The following is a 22,680-nucleotide window of genomic DNA, read 5'->3' as shown; positions in this document are numbered from 1 at the left end:
GTATGTGTGTATGTGTATATATATATATATATATATATATATATATATATATATATATATATATATATATATATATATATATATATATTACGGCCGGGCCGGGCCGGTGCGTAAAAGGGCGAGCGGCTGCAGTGCTTCGTCCTCTATGCATGAACCCGAAGTTTACAAATCGTACTCTCACGGATGATCCGATCATCTAATAAAAATATTAAGCACATGCCAAGTTAACTAAAGGTATATAAATGATGCTGAGCTAAATATGTTTCCTTAATTTCGAAGTTTTATAGTTAAACGTTATGATGAAAGTGCAGTTCCTCTCACAAAGTGACAGCTGTTGCGCTCGGCGAGCGCAACAGCTCGCCATGTTTATGCAGATCTACAAGCTTGTGACACGTTGTGAGCTTGTAGATCTGCTATTTTCAAAAGATGTTTTAACCATTCATAAACATGGCGAGCTGTTGCTCTCGCCGAGCGCAACAGCTGTCACTTTGTGAGAGGAACTGCACTTTCATCATAACGTTTAACTATAAAACTTCGAAATTAAGGAAACATATTTAGCTCAGCATCATTTATATACCTTTAGTTAACTTGGCATGTGCTTAATATTTCTATTAGATGATCGGATGATCCGTGAGAGTACGATTTGTAAACTTCGGGTTCATGCATAGAGGACGAAGCACTGCAGCCGCTCGCCCTACCCAAAATAACAGATCTGCAAGCTATCAACACGGCATGTCGCAGTGTGTTTGTTGTATATATGTCTGTTTTTTGGGGGAGGCGTCGCCCGTTACGCGTTAAGCTGTCAATCATGCAGGGGGACGCCCCCTCTATCCTCTGAATTTTTTTGAACGGCGAACAATGGCCGCAGTGTTTATTTAAGATCATTGAAATGTCACCTTAAAAAATGCATTTTAATACATTACAGAATGTACCTATAAAAATGTAAGTGTCCAATTCATATAAAGGTAAGTTAGATAAAGGTGCGACTTTATCTTAGTATTTTTGCAAAATCCTGTATATATAGATATATGTATGCAAAGGGTGTTTAAACTATAGTAGGATAGCACTACGTAGTTGACGTAGGCTTTACGTAGGCTACGTCCAGGATCTCTTCACGTGCATGCTGCCTCACGAATGTAGTTTTAGCACAGACGAAACGGAACCTACGAAGATGGTGTCTACTGAAGCCAATTTAGATGAGACGTTGGGCACACACAGCTGCTACTAACGAAGATAGTGCGCAGCGGGGTTGCTACTGCGCAGATGCGTGGAGGCACCTACGCAGCTTCTAGGCTACGCAGGAGCTCAAATTCGTTTGGGAAACGCGGCCAATATCCCAAGGCACAACACACACCCTTGGGTGTTCCTTGTCATAAACACACACCTAAATAATAATAATGATGAATTGCATTTTTATAGCCCTTTTCCAAGTGCTCAAAGCGCTTTACAATGGTTCAATCATCACCTGAGGTGGTGATGGATATTAATGTGGATGGACTGGATCAGTGCTTCCCAACCTGTGGTCCAAGGCCTGACAGAGGAGGCCTTGTCTGTTTGGACAATTTGACAATATGAGCAAAAATAAATAACCCACTTTGTATGGACAATGAAGTTGTATGGTTGCTACTCGGAGGCTGTTCCAGAGTCTGACAAAATATATTTAAACAAAAAAATCAATAACCAATGATTTAATAAAATAGTAGATTAATGATCACTGATCAGTCCCTATTTTGGGCATGTCATTATAGGCGAAACGTTTACAAACAATAGTGAAAATAGCCAATCTACAGGGTTTAGGGTTAGCGTGTACTGTAGATCTGCTATTTTCACTACTTTTGTATGGCACCGTTATGTGACAAAATTTAAAATAACGCCTACGTTAATCAATTTGTTGATCTGTAAAAAATTATAAAATGTCATGGTCATGGTACAGAGAAGTTTAACATTTGATATCACAAGGTACAGCTCTGTGTCCAATAATAGGATTTTCATCATTGTGTCATTGTGTTTATCGCCAGGAGTGGGCGTGTGGTTGTCATGGTAACACGTTGTCATGGTTACTTAGGTACCTGGAGGTCCAGGTGCCCGTGATTATTGTACCGTCACTTCCTTCAGTAAATGTTTGCACTGCAAAACCTCTCGTGTCTGTGACTCATTGAATGTCGAAAAAGGAATTCATATCAAAAGTTTTTGAAGAGTGGATATATTATACTGTCAGAACGCGAGAGGATCACAAGCGTGCGACGTGCTATATGGCAAAGTCACGAAGAGCTCCGAAACAATGGTGCTTAACCACCAAGATAGAGAATGTGAACTTGTTTGAAAACTGCCGACAGAATCTCCTGTATACGCTGCTACTTGACAATGAGCAGCGTGGGAGAAGAAGACAAGAGCGCCGCCACACAGAGGTTTCCACGACGACGGGGAGAACCTCCCCCGCGCGCAGCGTCGGACAAATGAACAAAAAGTAAGCATGTTGGAATTAACGCTTGGACAAATAGCGAATTATTGTCCTGTGATGTCACGTCAAAGTATTGTCAAAAACTCTATCCGTCAGCATTATGGATTTCAGTGCACAGGAGCACATTTCATTGACTTTGCTGCTATTATATTGGAACCTAATGAAAGACCAGTTTATTCCAGCGCATAATGGCGTTTGTGGAGGACAATATGTTGCACAAAGACTGTGGGATTAGTCACATGGGAGAAGTTGTGACAGAGGATGAGGAGTTGTCACCATCACTTGAGAACTTTATTGTGCTTACATGGCTCCGCCTCCAGCATGATGACCGACCCAGACTTGTGAAGCAGCGGTATGGCACAGAGCTACGTTCACGGACGCTCGCATCCATTAAGCCAGAGATTTCGCAGGCCCTTGATTCCCTGTTAAATTAACTACAGGCTTCAGAGGACGCAAGGGCTATGAGTACAGCTGTTTCCGGATTTTCCAGGTCTAGTTCTAGATGTTCTAGCTCTAGATTTTCCAAGCCAAAACAAATGAATCATGTTCCGAGGAGGGTGTGCCCTCTTTGTAAGGAGGCCAGAAGGCCTGATGAACATTTTTTGAGCAAATGCCCATTTCTGCCGCCTGAGGACAAAAGGTTCATGGCAAGGACACGACAGGTTACGGGGGATATAATCTAGTTAGTATACAAGGCCCATTAAAGGACAACTTTAGTTTTTTACAACCAAGGCTTATATTTTAGATTGTAATTAAAGTAAATAAAATATGAGTGTACATTTTTTTTAATTTACTGCTTTCTATAGTTTTAGCAATTTTTGCTTTCTTTTTTACAGTGGGCGGGGGCATTCTGTCCGGTGGCTAAATATGTCTTTTTTTACACAATAACCCGGTGTTTTCTTTATTATTATTTACAGTAGCTCTTCTGGCCCACATCTGGCCATCAAAGACCACAGGACCTTTTTTATTGTGTAAAAAAGGCATATTTAGCCACCGGACAGAATGCCCCCGCCCACTGTGAAAAACATCACGAAAATTGCCAAAACTATAGAAAGCAGTAAATGAAAAAAAAAATGACACTCATCTTTAATTTACTTTAATTACAAGCTAAAATATAAACCTTGGTTGTAAAAAAACAAAGTTGTCCTTTAAGCAGACTGCATGTAAAACTCCTTAGAAAAGGTTTGGAAACGTAACTGTCGATTACTTCTCCCCTTCAATAATACCAATTGGTATTGTATTTTATATCGTTGTTATGGTTGATTGGTCACCTTTACAACGAGTTATAACTTGTAAGGATCGTGCAATCGTGGAATGAACACCACAGCTAAATGTTTTGGTAGTGCCAATGTGCCAAAATCCCCAATATGCTTCTGTTGTCACTCTCATTTTGAGCCACCTGAGGTGAGGCATGGGTCCTCCTGCAACGTTGACAGAGATCTGTCTGTGGTACCGTTGTGCAAATCTGTTGTGCAGCAGGTGTGAGGTGGCTCAAAAAGAGATAAATTACCAACAGAAGCATAATATTGGGGAATTTTGGCAAATTCTTGGGGGTCACTATACCACACGCTTAGCTGTGTTGCTCATTCCACGATTGCGCGATACTTACAAGCTATACCTTGTTCCAAAGGTGACTAATCAATGATAACAATGAAATACAATACTAATTGGTATTATCGAAGGGGAGAAATAATCAACCAAAGTTAAGCTTCCGAACTTTGTTTGAGGAGTTTTAGTTTGGATGCAGAATGTTTAATGAGAGAAACACATCACTATGGAATGTTTTGGCTGGACTTGTTGGTCAGTCCTACAGTATATAACTTGTGTACTCACAGCTCACACTGAAGAGCAGCTACAAACATGCATGATCATGCTCCCCGGGCCTGAATAAACGTTGTTAAATTATTATTTGTGTTATTCTCTTTATTACACAACAATGCAGACAGATGTCTGGTAATCATCCTTGTCATAAACACACACCTGAGGTGATGCTCTGTCTGGAGGTAGTCCTGTTGCACAACAACATCATAACTTACTTTCATCCACTTTCAAACTGACATCCCTATTTTGGGCATATCATCATATCCTTCCTGTATCAAAAATGCCTAATGCGTGGACGGTTGACGGTGACCGGTGGACGTCACAAGCGTAACGTAATGTGGACTTGTGCAGTGCTAGTTATTAACATTTTCTTTCAAAAGATTTCCATACATTTTAAAGCGAGAGATGTACAAAAGAATTATTAAATAATTTCCCCCGAAAATAGCCGATCTACAAGCTCACAGCGCGTTGGGAGGCGACCCTTTCTGAGCTTGTAGATCGGCTATTTTCAGTTTGTGTCCTAGGTAGACAACACGTTTAGCTTTTGGCTCTCAAGCTAAATAGTTTGGGAACCGCAGAGCTATTACTTGCATTTCTTCCAAAATTCAACATCACCTTTGTTTTTTGACTTTTAAACATTGCAATACGAGCAAAAATAATAGGCCAATGTGAAAAGGATGCCATTTCTTCCTCGACCTAGTGGGAATGTGCGTACAAGTCTTCCCGGAAAACAGAGGCAGAGGTTCTGAATTGGCATCCAGTGTGTGCACAGTTTTGCAGCGACCGGGCCAAAGATGCCGGAGATTAGCTGTTAACACACGGACACGGACGGACAGGGGGTAAAACATACTCTCTCGCCATGCCTTTCGGCCTGGCGGAGACAAAAATGTTCCACTTTGTGTGGACAATACAGTTGTATGGTTACTACTTGTAGGATGTTCAGAATAATCAATAATTAATCATTCAATAAAATTGTAAATTAATAATCAGTCTCTATTTTGGGCATGTCATTATTGGCAAAAAAGTTTCCTTTTTTAGCGGTGCCAACCGCTCTACACTTGACTTTGTCCGTATGTCCGTCTGTCCGTCCGTCCGTCGTCCGTATGAGCCCGGGATGAGCACGGCAAAGAAGAAATACATACAAACACACGCACACACACACACACACACACACACACACACACACACACACACACACACACACACACGGACGTGGAGATTGCCTATGCCATCTCTCCTCTCATTGCCCACACGTGCCACTGGTTATCAAAGAGGGGTCCAGGGACCCCCAAGCGTATGTTATGTCCGTCCGCCCGTATGAGCACGGGATGAGCACGGGATTTTAAACAGCTATAACTTCAGTTTGCAGCATGCCACCAAGTCCACATTTGGTATGTGGACTTAGACCACCAATAGGCACGAGCATGAATTGATGAAGTTATCAAAGAGGGGTCCAGGGACCCCCAGCGCCCGTATGAGCACGGGATGAGCACGGGATTTTAAACAGCTATAACTCCAGTTTGCAGCATGCCACCAAGTCCACATTTGGTATGTGGACTTAGACCACCAATAGGGACCAGCATGAATTGCTGAAGCCCCGCCCCCTCTGTCTTCCCATTGGCTGGCCTTCAAACAGTCATAATTCAAGTTCGCAGCATGCTACGGAGTACAAATTTTGTACATGGACTAAAACCACCAATAGGGACAAACTGTAATTATTTAAGCCCCGCCCCCTCTGTCTGCCCATTGGCTGGGCTTTAAACAGCCATCATTCCAGTTTGCAGCATGCTACCAAGTACAAATTTGGTAAGTGGACTCAGACCACCAATAGGGACGAACTGAAATGAGTTAAGCCCCGCTCCAAAGGCACCGCTTCCTTCACACAGGGTGTGCTTTTTTTATAACCAATCTACAGGGCTTAGGGATAGCGTGTAGATCTGCTATGTTCACTATTTTTGCATGGCACCGTTATGTGACGAAATATAAAATAACGCCTACGCTGTTAATCAATGTGTTGGTATTTATTTTTTTCATGGTCACGTCATGCTTCAGAGAAGTTTAACATGATTGATATCACAGGGTACAGCTCCTTGTCTGATAATATGAATTTCATCATTGTATAGTTGTGTTCATGATAAAATATAAGGCCCTTAAGGCTCTCTAGTTTGTATGTAGAAGATAGAAACTGCATGTAGTTTGGATGCAGAATTGTTTATGAGAGGAACACAATCATATTAGACATGTTGGACTTGTTGGTCAGTCCTATATAACTTATGTACTCACAGCTCATACTGAAGAGCAGCTGTAAAAAAAGAAGGGAAAAAATAGGAAGAAAGAAAGCTCCCTAGGCCTGAATAAACATTGTTAAAATAGTATTTGTGTTTATTCTCATTATTACACATCAATGCAGACATACTGTCTAGCAATGATCCTTACATTGTCTTAAACACACACCTGAGGTGATGCTCTATCTCATACATGGGCAACTGGCGGCCCGAGGGCCACATGCGCCCCCCACCTTCACTTAATGTGTCCCGCAGGTTAATACCGGAATACTGATATATTATAGATTTCAGCTGTTACAATTCCAAACGTGCAAACATGACCCGCTTTAATTACTTCAGTCTATATTAGTAGCTTAATGACTAGCATTCAAATTCCATTGTCTTTTTTATGTTCAATGTATTTGTATTTAAGATCATAAAGTTAACATAAGTATAACTAAATGCATTTGAAATTAAATTAAAATGTTACTTTTTTAGGATTCCAATTCAAAAACTAGCAACAAAAAAAATCTGGATTCCAATTCGAAAATATAGCTGCAAGCAGCAATGAGCGGTTTCGAGAATAATGGCAGACTGGCAGACTGTGACAAGAGTGGCAGACTGGCAGACTGGCAGACTTTGACAGAGTGGCAGACTGGCAGACTGGCAGACTTTGACAGAGTGGCAGACTGGCAGACTGTGACAGAGTGGCAGACTGGCAGACTGGCAGACTGTGACAGACTGGCAGACTGGCAGACTGGCAGACTGTGACAGACTTTGGCAGACTGGCAGACTGGCAGACAGACAGACTGTGGCAGACTGGCAGACTGGCAGACAGACAGACTGTGGCAGACTGGCAGACTGGCAGACAGACAGACAGACAGTGACAGACAGTGACAGAGTGGCAGACTGGCAGACTGGCAGACTGTGACAGACTGGCAGACTGTGACAGAGTGGCAGACAGACAAACAGACAGACTGTGACAGAGTGGCAGACTGGCAGACAGACAGACAGTGACAGAGTGGAAGACTGGCAGACAGACAGACTGTGGCAGACTGGCAGACTGGCAGACAGACAGACAGTGACAGAGTGGCAGACTGGCAGACAGACAGACAGACAGACTGTGACAGAGTGGCAGACTGGCAGACAGACAGACAGACAGTGACAGAGTGGCAGACTGGCAGACAGACAGACAGTGACAGAGTGGCAGACAGGCAGACAGACAGACTGTGACAGAGTGACAGAGTGACAGAGTGGCAGACTGGCAGACTGGCAGACAGACAGTGACAGAGTGGCAGACTGGCAGACAGACAGACAGTGACAGAGTGGCAGACAGGCAGACAGACAGACTGTGACAGAGTGTGAGAGAGAGAGAGAGAGAGAGAGAGAGAGAGAGAGAGAGAGAGAGAGAGAGAGAGAGAGAGAGAGAGAGAGAGAGAGAGAGAGAGCAAAGTGCACATGTCTGAATTAACAGGGTCATGTTTTGCATAATGCAATTTAAATGTAAACTGTGACAAGTGGGGTTTGAGCCGTGGACCTTTGGCACATGAGACTAACACTGTATTGATCAAGCTATTCAATCCACAGCCTTGGTCAGTGAGAAGGGAGAATCCAACAAAACAAAACAAAACAAAAGAGGGAATGAAGTACATCATACATTGAAAACAACTACTCTCAATAAGCGTTTCATTTAACAATTGCATGTTTATTCATTGATACAGTCATGTTGTGTGCAATGCAATTGAGTTGAGGTCTGCATGAGGTGAGATTTGAACCGGCGACGCTCTGGTATCAAGGCAGATGATTAAGCCATTGGGCCAACAGACCTGTACTAGTGAAAAGGGAGTTCACACACATGACACACTTTCACGCAAATTGCTCAGAAATCCTTGGTTTAAATGTTTTTCAAACTGCTCAATATATTTCGGAATGGAAACTAGTGGAAAATAGTCGATCTACAAGCTCACGACGCGTTGCTATCTAAAAAGGTGTGAGATTGTAGATCGGCTATTTTCACAAGAAAGTATGTCATACATTAAAAAAAACTACTCTCAAAAGCATTTCGTGTTATTGTCTAAACATTGCACTTGTCTGAATTAACAGGGTCATGTTTTGTACAATGCAATTTAAATGTGAACTGTAATAAGTGGGATTCGAACCAGGGACCTTCGGCACATGAGACTCACACTCTACTGGTGGAGCTATCCAATACACAGCCTTAGACAGTGAAAAGGGAGAATCCAACAAAACAAAACAAAAGCGCGAATGAAGTAAGTCATACATTGAAAATAACTACTTTCAAGTATGCATTTCTCGTCATCTTTAACAATTGCACATGTATTCATTGATATAGTCATGTTGTGTGCAATGCAATTATAATTAAGTCTACCTGAGGTGGGATTCGAACCGGCTACCCTATGGTTTCAAGGCAGATGATTAAGCGATCAAGCTATTGAACCAACACACCTGAACCTGTGAAAAAGGGCCTCAAACATGTATTTGACACAGTTTCATGCAAATTGCTCAGAAATCCTGGATTTAAATGTTTTTCAAACTGCTCAAAATTGCAGACAATCTAAGGGCAGAGCTTACTGGTCAAAGTGATACATGTGTTCCTCATGAGTCAAGGCACATGTGTAAGCAGGTTTAACGGCTGTCGGCCAAACGAGGCATGACTTTTGCCTGTTTAAAGTTTGCATTTTCAAAAAATTGCTATAGCGCCCCCCTTTGACCAATTGGAGTAAGATTGGTTTCAGTGATACTTGGAAGGACCCTCTACAATATTGCAAAGTGTCAAACAAATGTGAGTCTGCATGTATGTGTTAGGGGCAGATGAATAATTTGAAAAAAGCTGCAATTTTCATTGGCTTATAAAAGCTTAACGTTTTCACTTATGGAAAATCCGCTTGGTTACGTCTGTCGGCATTGGTCCAAAGTTCATGTGTATACAGTTTCGTACAGATTGCTCATAAATCCCAGGAGGAGTAGGCTTTTTACTGCTTTTTACTGCTTTTCATAGAATTCGAAATGGTGGGAGATCTAAAGGTCAGAGGTCAAAAGTCAAACAGTGAAAGTTGTTAGGCATGAGGAGACGCATGTGTGTATCGAAGTTTCATGGCTGTAGGTCGAACAGGGCATGAGCTGTACCTGTTCAAAGTTGGCATTTTCAATTGAGTGCTACAGCGCCACCCTTTGGCCAATGGTTGTGAGTTTCGGGTTTTCGCCGTTTGGCATAGCCCTCTACCATATTGCCGAATTTCATAAAAAGTGACCACGCGGTTAGGCCAGAACTGGCAAAAACGGCGGAAGAATAATAATAAAGATAGCTCTTTTCTATACCCACCCTGACTGACCTTAACCTCAGTAAAACGACCTAACCTCAAGAAACACTATTTGTAAAATAAAGAATTCCAAATAATGATCACTTTAACACATTGTTGGGGACAGGGATTGAACCAGCGACCTATGGATTCACAGGCTGCCTCTCTTCTCATTGAGCTAAAGATATGGCCTCCCTGATGGTGTCTGTTGATATCTATAGGTTTTTCCGTCCTATAGGTTCTTCCAGTGTGAGATTGTAGATCAGCTATTTTCACAAGAAAGTATGTCATACATTAAAAAAAACTACTCTCAAAAGCATTTCGTGTTATTGTCTAAACATTGCACTTGTCTGAATTAACAGGGTCATGTTTTGTACAATGCAATTTAAATGTGAACTGTAATAAGTGGGATTCGAACCAGGGACCTTCGGCACATGAGACTCACACTCTACTGGTGGAGCTATCCAATACACAGCCTTAGACAGTGAAAAGGGAGAATCCAACAAAACAAAACAAAAGCGCGAATGAAGTACATCATACATTGAAAATAACTACTTTCAAGTATGCATTTCTCGTCATCTTTAACAATTGCACATGTATTCATTGATATAGTCATGTTGTGTGCAATGCAATTATAATTAAGTCTACCTGAGGTGGGATTCGAACCGGCTACCCTATGGTTTCAAGGCAGATGATTAAGCGATCAAGCTATTGAACCAACACACCTGAACCTGTGAAAAAGGGCCTCAAACATGTATTTGACACAGTTTCATGCAAATTGCTCAGAAATCCTGGATTTAAATGTTTTTCAAACTGCTCAAAATTGCAGACAATCTAAGGGCAGAGCTTACTGGTCAAAGTGATACATGTGTTCCTCATGAGTCAAGGCACATGTGTAAGCAGGTTTAACGGCTGTCGGCCAAACGAGGCATGACTTTTGCCTGTTTAAAGTTTGCATTTTCAAAAAATTGCTATAGCGCCCCCCTTTGACCAATTGGAGTAAGATTGGTTTCAGTGATACTTGGAAGGACCATCTACAATATTGCAAAGTGTCAAACAAATGTGAGTCTGCATGTATGTGTTAGGGGCAGATGAATAATTTAAAAAAAGCTGCAATTTTCATTGGCTTATAAAAGCTTAACGTTTTCACTTATGGAAAATCCGCTAAGTTACGTCTGTCGGCATTGGTCCAAAGTTCATGTGTATACAGTTTCGTACAGATTGCTCATAAATCCCAGGAGAAGTGACATTTTTACTGCTTTTTACTGCTTTTCATAGAATTCGAAATGGTGGGAGATCTAAAGGTCAGAGGTCAAAAGTCAAACAGTGAAAGTTGTTAGGCATGAGGAGACGCATGTGTGTATCGAAGTTTCATGGCTGTAGGTCGAACAGGGCATGAGCTGTACCTGTTCAAAGTTGGCATTTTCAATTGAGTGCTACAGCGCCACCCTTTGGCCAATGGTTGTGAGTTTCGGGTTTTCGCCGTTTGGCATAGCCCTCTACCATATTGCCGAATTTCATAAGAAGTGACCAGGCGGTTAGGCCAGAACTGGCAAAACCGGCGGAAGAATAATAATAATAGTGAAAGTGTAGAGATGTAATAGCTTTCGAAGCCTGATGGCTCTCGAAACCTAATAACTACTTTCAAGTATTCATTTCTCGTCATCTTTAACAATTGCACATGTATTCATTGATATAGTCATGTTGTGTGCAATGCAATTATAATTAAGTCTACCTGAGGTGGGATTCGAACCGGCTACCCTATGGTTTCAAGGCAGATGATTAAGCGATCAAGCTATTGAACCAACACACCTGAACCTGTGAAAAAGGGCCTCAAACATGTATTTGACACAGTTTCATGCAAATTGCTCAGAAATCCTGGATTTAAATGTTTTTCAAACTGCTCAAAATTGCAGACAATCTAAGGGCAGAGCTTACTGGTCAAAGTGATACATGTGTTCCTCATGAGTCAAGGCACATGTGTAAGCAGGTTTAACGGCTGTCGGCCAAACGAGGCATGACTTTTGCCTGTTTAAAGTTTGCATTTTCAAAAAATTGCTATAGCGCCCCCCTTTGACCAATTGGAGTAAGATTGGTTTCAGTGATACTTGGAAGGACCCTCTACAATATTGCAAAGTGTCAAACAAATGTGAGTCTGCATGTATGTGTTAGGGGCAGATGAATAATTTAAAAAAAGCTGCAATTTTCATTGGCTTATAAAAGCTTAACGTTTTCACTTATGGAAAATCCGCTAAGTTACGTCTGTCGGCATTGGTCCAAAGTTCATGTGTATACAGTTTCGTACAGATTGCTCATAAATCCCAGGAGGAGTAGGCTTTTTACTGCTTTTTACTGCTTTTCATAGAATTCGAAATGGTGGGAGATCTAAAGGTCAGAGGTCAAAAGTCAAACAGTGAAAGTTGTTAGGCATGAGGAGACGCATGTGTGTATCGAAGTTTCATGGCTGTAGGTCGAACAGGGCATGAGCTGTACCTGTTCAAAGTTGGCATGTTCAATTGAGTGCTACAGCGCCACCCTTTGGCCAATGGTTGTGAGTTTCGGGTTTTCGCCGTTTGGCATAGCCCTCTACCATATTGCCGAATTTCATAAGAAGTGACCAGGCGGTTAGGCCAGAACTGGCAAAAACGGCGGAAGAATAATAATAAATATAGCTGCAAGCAGCAATTAGCGGTTTCGAGAATAATGGCAGACTGGCAGACTGTGACAAGAGTGGCAGACTGGCAGACTGGCAGACTTTGACAGAGTGGCAGACTGGCAGACTGGCAGACTGGCAGACTTTGACAGAGTGGCAGACTGGCAGACTGTGACAGAGTGGCAGACTGGCAGACTGGCAGACTGTGACAGACTGTGGCAGACTGGCAGACAGACAGACTGTGGCAGACTGGCAGACTGGCAGACAGACAGACAGACAGACAGTGACAGACAGACAGACAGTGACAGAGTGAGAGAGAGAGAGAGAGAGAGAGAGAGAGAGAGAGAGAGAGAGAGAGAGAGAGAGAGAAGAGAGAGAGAGAGAGAGAGAGAGAGAGAGAGAGAGAGAGAGAGAGAGAGAGAGAGAGAGAGAGAGAGAGAGCAAAGTGCACATGTCTGAATTAACAGGGTCATGTTTTGCATAATGCAATTTAAATGTAAACTGTGACAAGTGGGGTTTGAGCCGTGGACCTTTGGCACATGAGACTAACACTGTATTGATCAAGCTATTCAATCCACAGCCTTGGTCAGTGAGAAGGGAGAATCCAACAAAACAAAACAAAACAAAAGAGGGAATGAAGTACATCATACATTGAAAACAAGTACTCTCAATAAGCGTTTCATTTAACAATTGCATGTTTATTCATTGATACAGTCATGTTGTGTGTAATGCAATTGAGTTGAGGTCTGCATGAGGTGAGATTTGAACCGGCGACGCTCTGGTATCAAGGCAGATGATTAAGCCATTGGGCCAACAGACCCGAACTGATGAAAAGGGAGTTCACACACATGACACACTTTCACGCAAATTGCTCAGAAATACTGGATTTAAATGTTTTTCAAACTGCTCAAAATTGCAGACAATCTAAGGGCGGAGTTTACTGGTTAACAATTGCACATGCATTCATTGATACAGTCATGTTGTGTGCAATGCAATTATAATGAATTCTACATGACGTGGGATTCGAACCAGGAACCCTGTGGTTTCAAGGCAGATGATTAAGCCATTGGGCCAACAGACCTGTACTAGTGAAAAGGGAGTTCACACACATGACACACTTTCACGCAAATTGCTCAGAAATCCTTGGTTTAAATGTTTTTCAAACTGCTCAATATATTTCGGAATGGAAACTAGTGGAAAATAGTCGATCTACAAGCTCACAACGCGTTGCTATCTAAAAAGGTGTGAGATTGTAGATCGGCTATTTTCACAAGAAAGTATGTCATACATAAAAAAAAACTACTCTCAAAAGCATTTCGTGTTATTGTCTAAACATTGCACTTGTCTGAATTAACAGGGTCATGTTTTGTACAATGCAATTTAAATATGAACTGTAATAAGTGGGATTCGAACCAGGGACCTTCGGCACATGAGACTCACACTCTACTGGTGGAGCTATCCAATACACAGCCTTAGACAGTGAAAAGGGAGAATCCAACCAAACAAAACAAAAGCGCGAATGAAGTACGTCATACATTGAAAAGAACTACTTTCAAGTATGCATTTCTCGTCATCTTTAACAATTGCACATGTATTCATTGGTATAGTCATGTTGTGTGCAATGCAATTATAATTAAGTCTACCTGAGGTGGGATTCGAACCGGCTACCCTATGGTTTCAAGGCAGATGATTAAGCGATCAAGCTATTGAACCAACACACCTGAACCTGTGAAAAAGGGCCTCAAACATGTATTTGACACAGTTTCATGCAAATTGCTCAGAAATCCTGGATTTAAATGTTTTTCAAACTGCTCAAAATTGCAGACAATCTAAGGGCAGAGCTTACTGGTCAAAGTGATACATGTGTTCCTCATGAGTCAAGGCACATGTGTAAGCAGGTTTAACGGCTGTCGGCCAAACGAGGCATGACTTTTGCCTGTTTAAAGTTTGCATTTTCAAAAAATTGCTATAGCGCCCCCCTTTGACCAATTGGAGTAAGATTGGTTTCAGTGATACTTGGAAGGACCCTCTACAATATTGCAAAGTGTCAAACAAATGTGAGTCTGCATGTATGTGTTAGGGGCAGATGAATAATTTAAAAAAAGCTGCAATTTTCATTGGCTTATAAAAGCTTAACGTTTTCACTTATGGAAAATCCGCTAAGTTACGTTTGTCGGCATTGGTCCAAAGTTCATGTGTATACAGTTTCGTACAGATTGCTCATAAATCCCAGGAGAAGTGATTTTTTTACTGCTTTTTACTGCTTTTCATAGAATTCGAAATGGTGGGAGATCTAAAGGTCAGAGGTCAAAAGTCAAACAGCGAAAGTTGTTAGGCATGAGGAGACGCATGTGTGTATCAAAGTTTCATGGCTGTAGGTCGAACAGGGCATGAGCTGTACCAGTTCAAAGTTGGCATTTTCAATTGAGTGCTACAGCGCCACCCTTTGGCCAATGGTTGTGAGTTTCGGGTTTTCGCCGTTTGGCATAGCCCTCTACCATATTGCCGAATTTCATAAGAAGTGACCAGGCGGTTAGGCCAGAACTGGCAAAACCGGCGGAAGAATAATAATAAATATAGCTGCAAGCAGCAATGAGCGGTTTCGAGAATAATGGCAGACTGGCAGACTGTGACAAGAGTGGCAGACTGGCAGACTGGCAGACTTTGACAGAGTGGCAGACTGGCAGACTGGCAGACTGGCAGACTGGCAGACTTTGACAGAGTGGCAGACTGGCAGACTGTGACAGAGTGGCAGACTGGCAGACTGTGACAGACTGTGGCAGACTGGCAGACAGACAGACTGTGGCAGACTGGCAGACTGGCAGACAGACAGACAGAGAGAGAGAGAGAGAGAGAGAGAGAGAGAGAGAGAGAGAGAAAGAGAGAGAGAGAGAGAGAGAGAGAGAGAGAGAGAGAGAGAGAGAGAGAGAGAGAGAGAGAGAGAGCAAAGTGCACATGTCTGAATTAACAGGGTCATGTTTTGCATAATGCAATTTAAATGTAAACTGTGACAAGTGGGGTTTGAGCCGTGGACCTTTGGCACATGAGACTAACACTGTATTGATCAAGCTATTCAATCCACAGCCTTGGTCAGTGAGAAGGGAGAATCCAACAAAACAAAACAAAACAAAAGAGGGAATGAAGTACATCATACATTGAAAACAAGTACTCTCAATAAGCGTTTCATTTAACAATTGCATGTTTATTCATTGATACAGTCATGTTGTGTGTAATGCAATTGAGTTGAGGTCTGCATGAGGTGAGATTTGAACCGGCGACGCTCTGGTATCAAGGCAGATGATTAAGCCATTGGGCCAACAGACCCGAACTGATGAAAAGGGAGTTCACACACATGACACACTTTCACGCAAATTGCTCAGAAATACTGGATTTAAATGTTTTTCAAACTGCTCAAAATTGCAGACAATCTAAGGGCGGAGTTTACTGGTTAACAATTGCACATGCATTCATTGATACAGTCATGTTGTGTGCAATGCAATTATAATGAATTCTACATGACGTGGGATTCGAACCAGGAACCCTGTGGTTTCAAGGCAGATGATTAAGCCATTGGGCCAACAGACCTGTTCTAGTGAAAAGGGAGTTCACACACATGACACACTTTCACGCAAATTGCTCAGAAATCCTTGGTTTAAATGTTTTTCAAACTGCTCAATATATTTCGGAATGGAAACTAGTGGAAAATAGTCGATCTACAAGCTCACAACGCGTTGCTATCTAAAAAGGTGTGAGATTGTAGATCGGCTATTTTCACAAGAAAGTATGTCATACATAAAAAAAAACTACTCTCAAAAGCATTTTGTGTTATTGTCTAAACATTGCACTTGTCTGAATTAACAGGGTCATGTTTTGTACAATGCAATTTAAATGTGAACTGTAATAAGTGGGATTCGAACCAGGGACCTTCGGCACATGAGACTCACACTCTACTGGTGGAGCTATCCAATACACAGCCTTAGACAGTGAAAAGGGAGAATCCAACAAAACAAAACAAAAGCGCGAATGAAGTACGTCATACATTGAAAAGAACTACTTTCAAGTATGCATTTCTCGTCATCTTTAACAATTGCACATGTATTCATTGGTATAGTCATGTTGTGTGCAATGCAATTATAATTAAGTCTACCTGAGGTGGGATTCGAACCGGCTACCCTATGGTTTCAAGGCAGATGATTAAGCGATCAAGCTATTGAACCAACACACCTGAACCTGTGAAAAAGGGCCTCAAACATGTATTTGACACAGTTTCATGCAAATTGCTCAGAAATCCTGGATTTAAATGTTTTTCAAACTGCTCAAAATTGCAGACAATCTAAGGGCAGAGCTTACTGGTCAAAGTGATACATGTGTTCCTCATGAGTCAAGGCACATGTGTAAGCAGGTTTAACGGCTGTCGGCCAAACGAGGCATGACTTTTGCCTGTTTAAAGTTTGCATTTTCAAAAAATTGCTATAGCGCCCCCCTTTGACCAATTGGAGTAAGATTGGTTTCAGTGATACTTGGAAGGACCCTCTACAATATTGCAAAGTGTCAAACAAATGTGAGTCTGCATGTATGTGTTAGGGGCAGATGAATAATTTAAAAAAAGCTGCAATTTTCATTGGCTTATAAAAGCTTAACGTTTTCACTTATGGAAAATCCGCTAAGTTACGTTTGTCGGCATTGGTCCAAAGTTCATGTGTATACAGTTTCGTACAGATTGCTCATAAATCCCAGGAGAAGTGATTTTTTTACTGCTTTTTACTGCTTTTCATAGAATTCGAAATGGTGGGAGATCTAAAGGTCAGAGGTCAAAAGTCAAACAGCGAAAGTTGTTAGGCATGAGGAGACGCATGTGTGTATCGAAGTTTCATGGCTGTAGGTCAAACAGGGCATGAGCTGTACCTGTTCAAAGTTGGCATGTTCAATTGAGTGCTACAGCGCCACCCTTTGGCCAATGGTTGTGAGTTTCGGGTTTTCGCCGTTTGGCATAGCCCTCTACCATATTGCCGAATTTCATAAGAAGTGACCAGGCGGTTAGGCCAGAACTGGCAAAAACGGCGGAAGAATAATAATAATAGTGAAAGTGTAGAGATGTAATAGCTTTCGAAGCCTGATGGCTCTCGAAACCTAATGAAAGTGTAGAGATGTAATAGGGTTCGAAGCCTGATAGGCTCTCGAAACCTAATAATAGTGAAAGTGTAGAGATGTAATAGCTTTCGAAGCCTGATGGCTCTCGAAACCTAATTAAGTCTACCTGAGGTGGGATTCGAACCGGCTACCCTATGGTTTCAAGGCAGATGATTAAGCGATCAAGCTATTGAACCAACACACCTGAACCTGTGAAAAAGGGCCTCAAACATGTATTTGACACAGTTTCATGCAAATTGCTCAGAAATCCTGGATTTAAATGTTTTTCAAACTGCTCAAAATTGCAGACAATCTAAGGGCAGAGCTTACTGGTCAAAGTGATACATGTGTTCCTCATGAGTCAAGGCACATGTGTAAGCAGGTTTAACGGCTGTCGGCCAAACGAGGCATGACTTTTGCCTGTTTAAAGTTTGCATTTTCAAAAAATTGCTATAGCGCCCCCCTTTGACCAATTGGAGTAAGATTGGTTTCAGTGATACTTGGAAGGACCCTCTACAATATTGCAAAGTGTCAAACAAATGTGAGTCTGCATGTATGTGTTAGGGGCAGATGAATAATTTAAAAAAAGCTGCAATTTTCATTGGCTTATAAAAGCTTAACGTTTTCACTTATGGAAAATCCGCTAAGTTACGTTTGTCGGCATTGGTCCAAAGTTCATGTGTATACAGTTTCGTACAGATTGCTCATAAATCCCAGGAGAAGTGATTTTTTGACTGCTTTTTACTGCTTTTCATAGAATTCGAAATGGTGGGAGATCTAAAGGTCAGAGGTCAAAAGTCAGAGTGTGAAAGTTGTTAGGCATGAGGAGACGCATGTGTGCATCGAAGTTTCATGGCTGTGGGTCAAACAGGGCATGAGTTGTACCTGTTCAAAGTTGGCATATTTCAATTGAGTGCTACAGCGCCACCCTTTGGCCAATGTTTGTGAGTTTCGGGTTTTCGCCGTTTGGCATAGCCCTCTACCATATTGCCGAATTTCATAAAAAGTGACCACGCGGTTAGGCCAGAACTGGCAAAACCGGCGGAAGAATAATAATGAAAGTGTAGAGATGTAATAGGGTTCGAAGCCTTACAGGCTCTCGAAACCTAATAATAGTGAAAGTGTACAGATGTAATAGGGTTCGAAGCCTTACAGGCTCTCGAAACCTAATAATAGTGAAAGTGTAGAGATGTAATAGGGTTCGAAGCCTTACAGGCTCTCGAAACCTAAATAGCAAAAAAAAAAGCTGATCAAAACTCGTCGCACCTCGAAAACATGTTTCTTCGTGTCACGTTTGGAGCTTGTGGATCTGCTACTTTTGATCTCTTCTTCTTCTTCTTTCGTGTGTCATCTTCAGATGTCCAGTTCAGTAGCGTACAGCCACGCCCTCGTCTCAGGTCCCACATCGAAGAGGCTGGCCTCCGAGGGTGGTTTATACAGGGGACAGACTGTGATTATGTGCTCAGCGGTCTGCTCTGGCTCCCCACACTCGCATGCTGCTCCGTCCGCCAGGCCCCACTTCCTCATGGATGTTTTGAAGCATCCGACCCCGGTTCGCAGGCTCGGTTCGCAGTTCCTCTCCTTTAATGCCGCCTCCCGGGTCCTGGATGTAACGGTGGATGCATGTGGGTCCGGCCAACTCCCACTCCTGCTTCCAGGCTGCCGCCAGCCATGCCTCTGTAGACAGGTCCGCAGGGATGGACCTGAGCAGCTCTTGTACCGCCTTGCTGTACGGGTGGCGGGACTTGAGCCTATCTAGGGGCAGCACTGTTGTGGTGGTGTTGTGCAGGATATGCCAGTCATGTCTACGGGCTTTCCTTGCAAGGGCTAGGGTATCAGCCTCTCGTCGGAGGCCGGCCGGGGCAATTCCTGCTAGTACTGGCAGGTGGAATACAGGGGTGGGCTTCAGGCAGCCAGTTATGGTCCGAAGAGCGTTGTTTAAGGCAACGTCGACCTTCCTGGCATGTGGGCTTCTGCACCAGGCTGGGGCACAGTACTCAGCTGCAGAGAAGACCAGGGCTTGAGTGGAGATTCGAAGCACCTTGGCAGATGCACCCCAGCTGGTACCGGCGAGACGTCGGATTAGTGAGACCCTTGATGACACTTTGGCTGTCACTTCTTCAAGGTGTTGTTTGAAGGAAAGTGTCCTGTCCAGACGTACACCAAGGTACCGCGGGGCTTGCTGGAACTCCAGTCGCTTGTTGTTGACAAATACTTCCAGTTCCCTTCTTGCTTCGCGGTTGTTGAGGTGGTAAGCAGCTGACACTGTCTTGCCAATGCTGAGCTGTAGGCGCCACTTGCGCAGATGACGACAGCCTTCACGTGGCCTCCTCTGTGAGTAGCAAGAAATGGTGCAAGACCAGCTTGCAAAACTAACGTCGACAACCAGTCATCTACTTTTGATGCTTTTGTGTGACGCTGTAGTATGATCAAGTAGGGCGTTCATATATGGAAAAACACAAAAGGTTTGGAGATAAGAGGTTTCTGCCCAACAGCAATGATATGGTAATGTTTCTAAAATAAATCTGATAATCAGGTTAAAATGATGAAGCGCGCATGAAAAAAACAATAGAAAAACAATTTCATCCACTTCTTTAATCCTGTGTGACATGAAGCTGATTCTGATTCTAGTTAGCTATACAGTTACAGCACAGTTGGACAAACAGGATATTAACAAAGCACACACACAGCTTAGGTAGCATATCTATGCTGTCGGGCAGAAACCAGCTACTGTAACTCCAAAATGTTAATTTGTCAGGATATGAAAAAACAAAACAAAAAAAAAAAGTTAGGAGGTTTTGTTCATCATTGATAAGAACAGCTGAATGGACCTCCAAGCTCACAATGAGGTTGGAGGTCAAAAGGGGGTCGAGCCTGGAGTCAGCAGAACCGGGAGGCATGCGTTAATCCGACAGACCTTTTCTCCGACTATGTGGCATCCGCGTGCGGTTAGGGTTAGGGTGCGGGTTTGGTTCACCACCCTTTGGTGGCCTTATCTGGTTTAACAGAAAGTTTGAGCCTTTGAGGTTCTAATGGAGTTAACTGGTTTTGTCAGAAGCGCTTTTTAATACTTTTTATTGGCTCAATATTTGTTTAAGACGTAAAGGGTGTTTCTGCCATACAGCGATGATATGCAGAAGTGAATGTCTTTATATCTGTATGTATTTGTAGTTTTCTAATTGATTTTAACCTCATATAAGCTAGCACACAGCATCTCTAGCTTGATCAATGTAACTTACACAGTATACTTGTGTTCCCATTCAATGATATCACAGTGAAAATGCTTTTTTCAAGGTTTTAAATAAACAAATCCTCAGCTTTTTTATTAGCTTAATTGTTTATTATGTTATATTATCATTTAAATCTTAGTGTTTGGCCAATTATTTATACAAAATATTTATAAAATTATTTATAAAATGTTGCTGTCGGCAGAAACCTCTAAACTCTTATAACTTTTTGTGTTTTTTTTTGTAAATTAAAATTATTCTGAACCAGTGGTGGAAAAAGTACTCACATTCAATGCCGCAATGTAGAAACACTATTCATATATTCAAGTATTCATTATGCTTAATGTCCCGTTTCACAAGTTATCATCGTAAAAATGTTTAAAGCATCTTTTGAAAATAGCTACAAGCTCACAAAGCGTCACATCATTGTTGTTTTGTAATAATAATCAAAATCTAAAGTAACTTGTAACTAAAATTTGCAAATAATTGTAGTGGAGTAAAAGTACAATATTTGCCTCTGAGATTTAGTAGAGTAGAAAGTAAAAGTATTGAAAATTGGAAATATTCCACAAAAGTAAAAATACATCAAAATGGTACTTACAGTATAAGTACAGTACTTGAGTAAATGTACTTAGTCACTTTCTATCTAAACTTCTGATAGGCTATTTACATACTAACTAATCCATATCTGAACAACACTGCCACTTTCATTTTAAATATCGTCACTGTTGGGTGGAAACTTCACGTCCAAAACTGCAGTGGTGGAAAGTAACTAAGTACATTTACTTAAGTACTGTACTTAAGTACAATTCTGAGGTATTTCTACTTTACTTGAGTATTTCCAATTTCCAGTACTTTTACTTCTACTCCACTACATCTCAGAGGTAAATATTGTACTTTTACTCCACTACATTTACTTGAAAACTTGAGTTACTAGTTACTTTTCAGTAACTTTAGCCCTATTTTATTCATAGGCTATTTGAAAATAGCAGATCTACAAGCTCACAACGCGACGCGTTGTGAGCTTGTAGATCTGCTATTTTCAAACAGCCTATGAATAAAATAGGGCTGAAGTGGTTAATGCATGTTTTATAATATAATAATTTATGTCTGAAAAGTAACTAGTAACTAAAGTTTTCAAATAATTGTAGTGGAGTAAAAGAACAATATTTGCCTCTGAGATGTAGTGGAGTAGAAGTAAAACTATTGGAAATTGGAAATACTCAAGTAAAGTACAAATACCTAAAAATAGTACTTAGAGTACTTGAGTAAATGTACTTGGTTACTTTGTAAAGTAACTGAGTAAATAACTGACTGCAAAGTAAGTTGTAACTCAAGTTTTCAACACATGGTGTTCTAAACTGTCATCATCACAATGCACTTGTCCCCAAGAGAGTTGAAATCAAAGATCACCTCTCTCGCCTCAAACACCTGAAATAGGGGCGTGGCTTTGTTTTTTTTTTACAATTTTACTGTTATTTTTTTTTTTTTTTGCTTTTTTTTTTGGCCTGATATGGACAGAAAACAAAAAAAAATTGATAACAAAAAAAAAATCCCCCAAAAAACAGACATTTCAGACAGGCACTAGGGGGCGCTACAACTTATAAAGCTTGTGTGGGCTGCGGAACACGGAACTGCGCGTCACTCTGCTTCCACCTGACTGGTCGCGTCCTCTATGAAGCCCCCGGTTTGGCGTGGGGGGGTCTTCAACAGGGCATCTTTTCAGCTCTCGAATCCCAATAAGGCACTCCTTCACAGCCTGACTTCGGTCTGTGGCGCCATGGCTCTCTGGAAAAAACTCGCT

This window comes from Gymnoscopelus microlampas (assembly GCF_963454915.1).
Source record: "Gymnoscopelus microlampas genome assembly, chromosome: 19".
In the NCBI taxonomy this organism is placed as follows: Eukaryota; Metazoa; Chordata; class Actinopteri; order Myctophiformes; family Myctophidae; genus Gymnoscopelus; species Gymnoscopelus microlampas.
Note: the sequence above shows the minus strand (reverse complement) of the source record.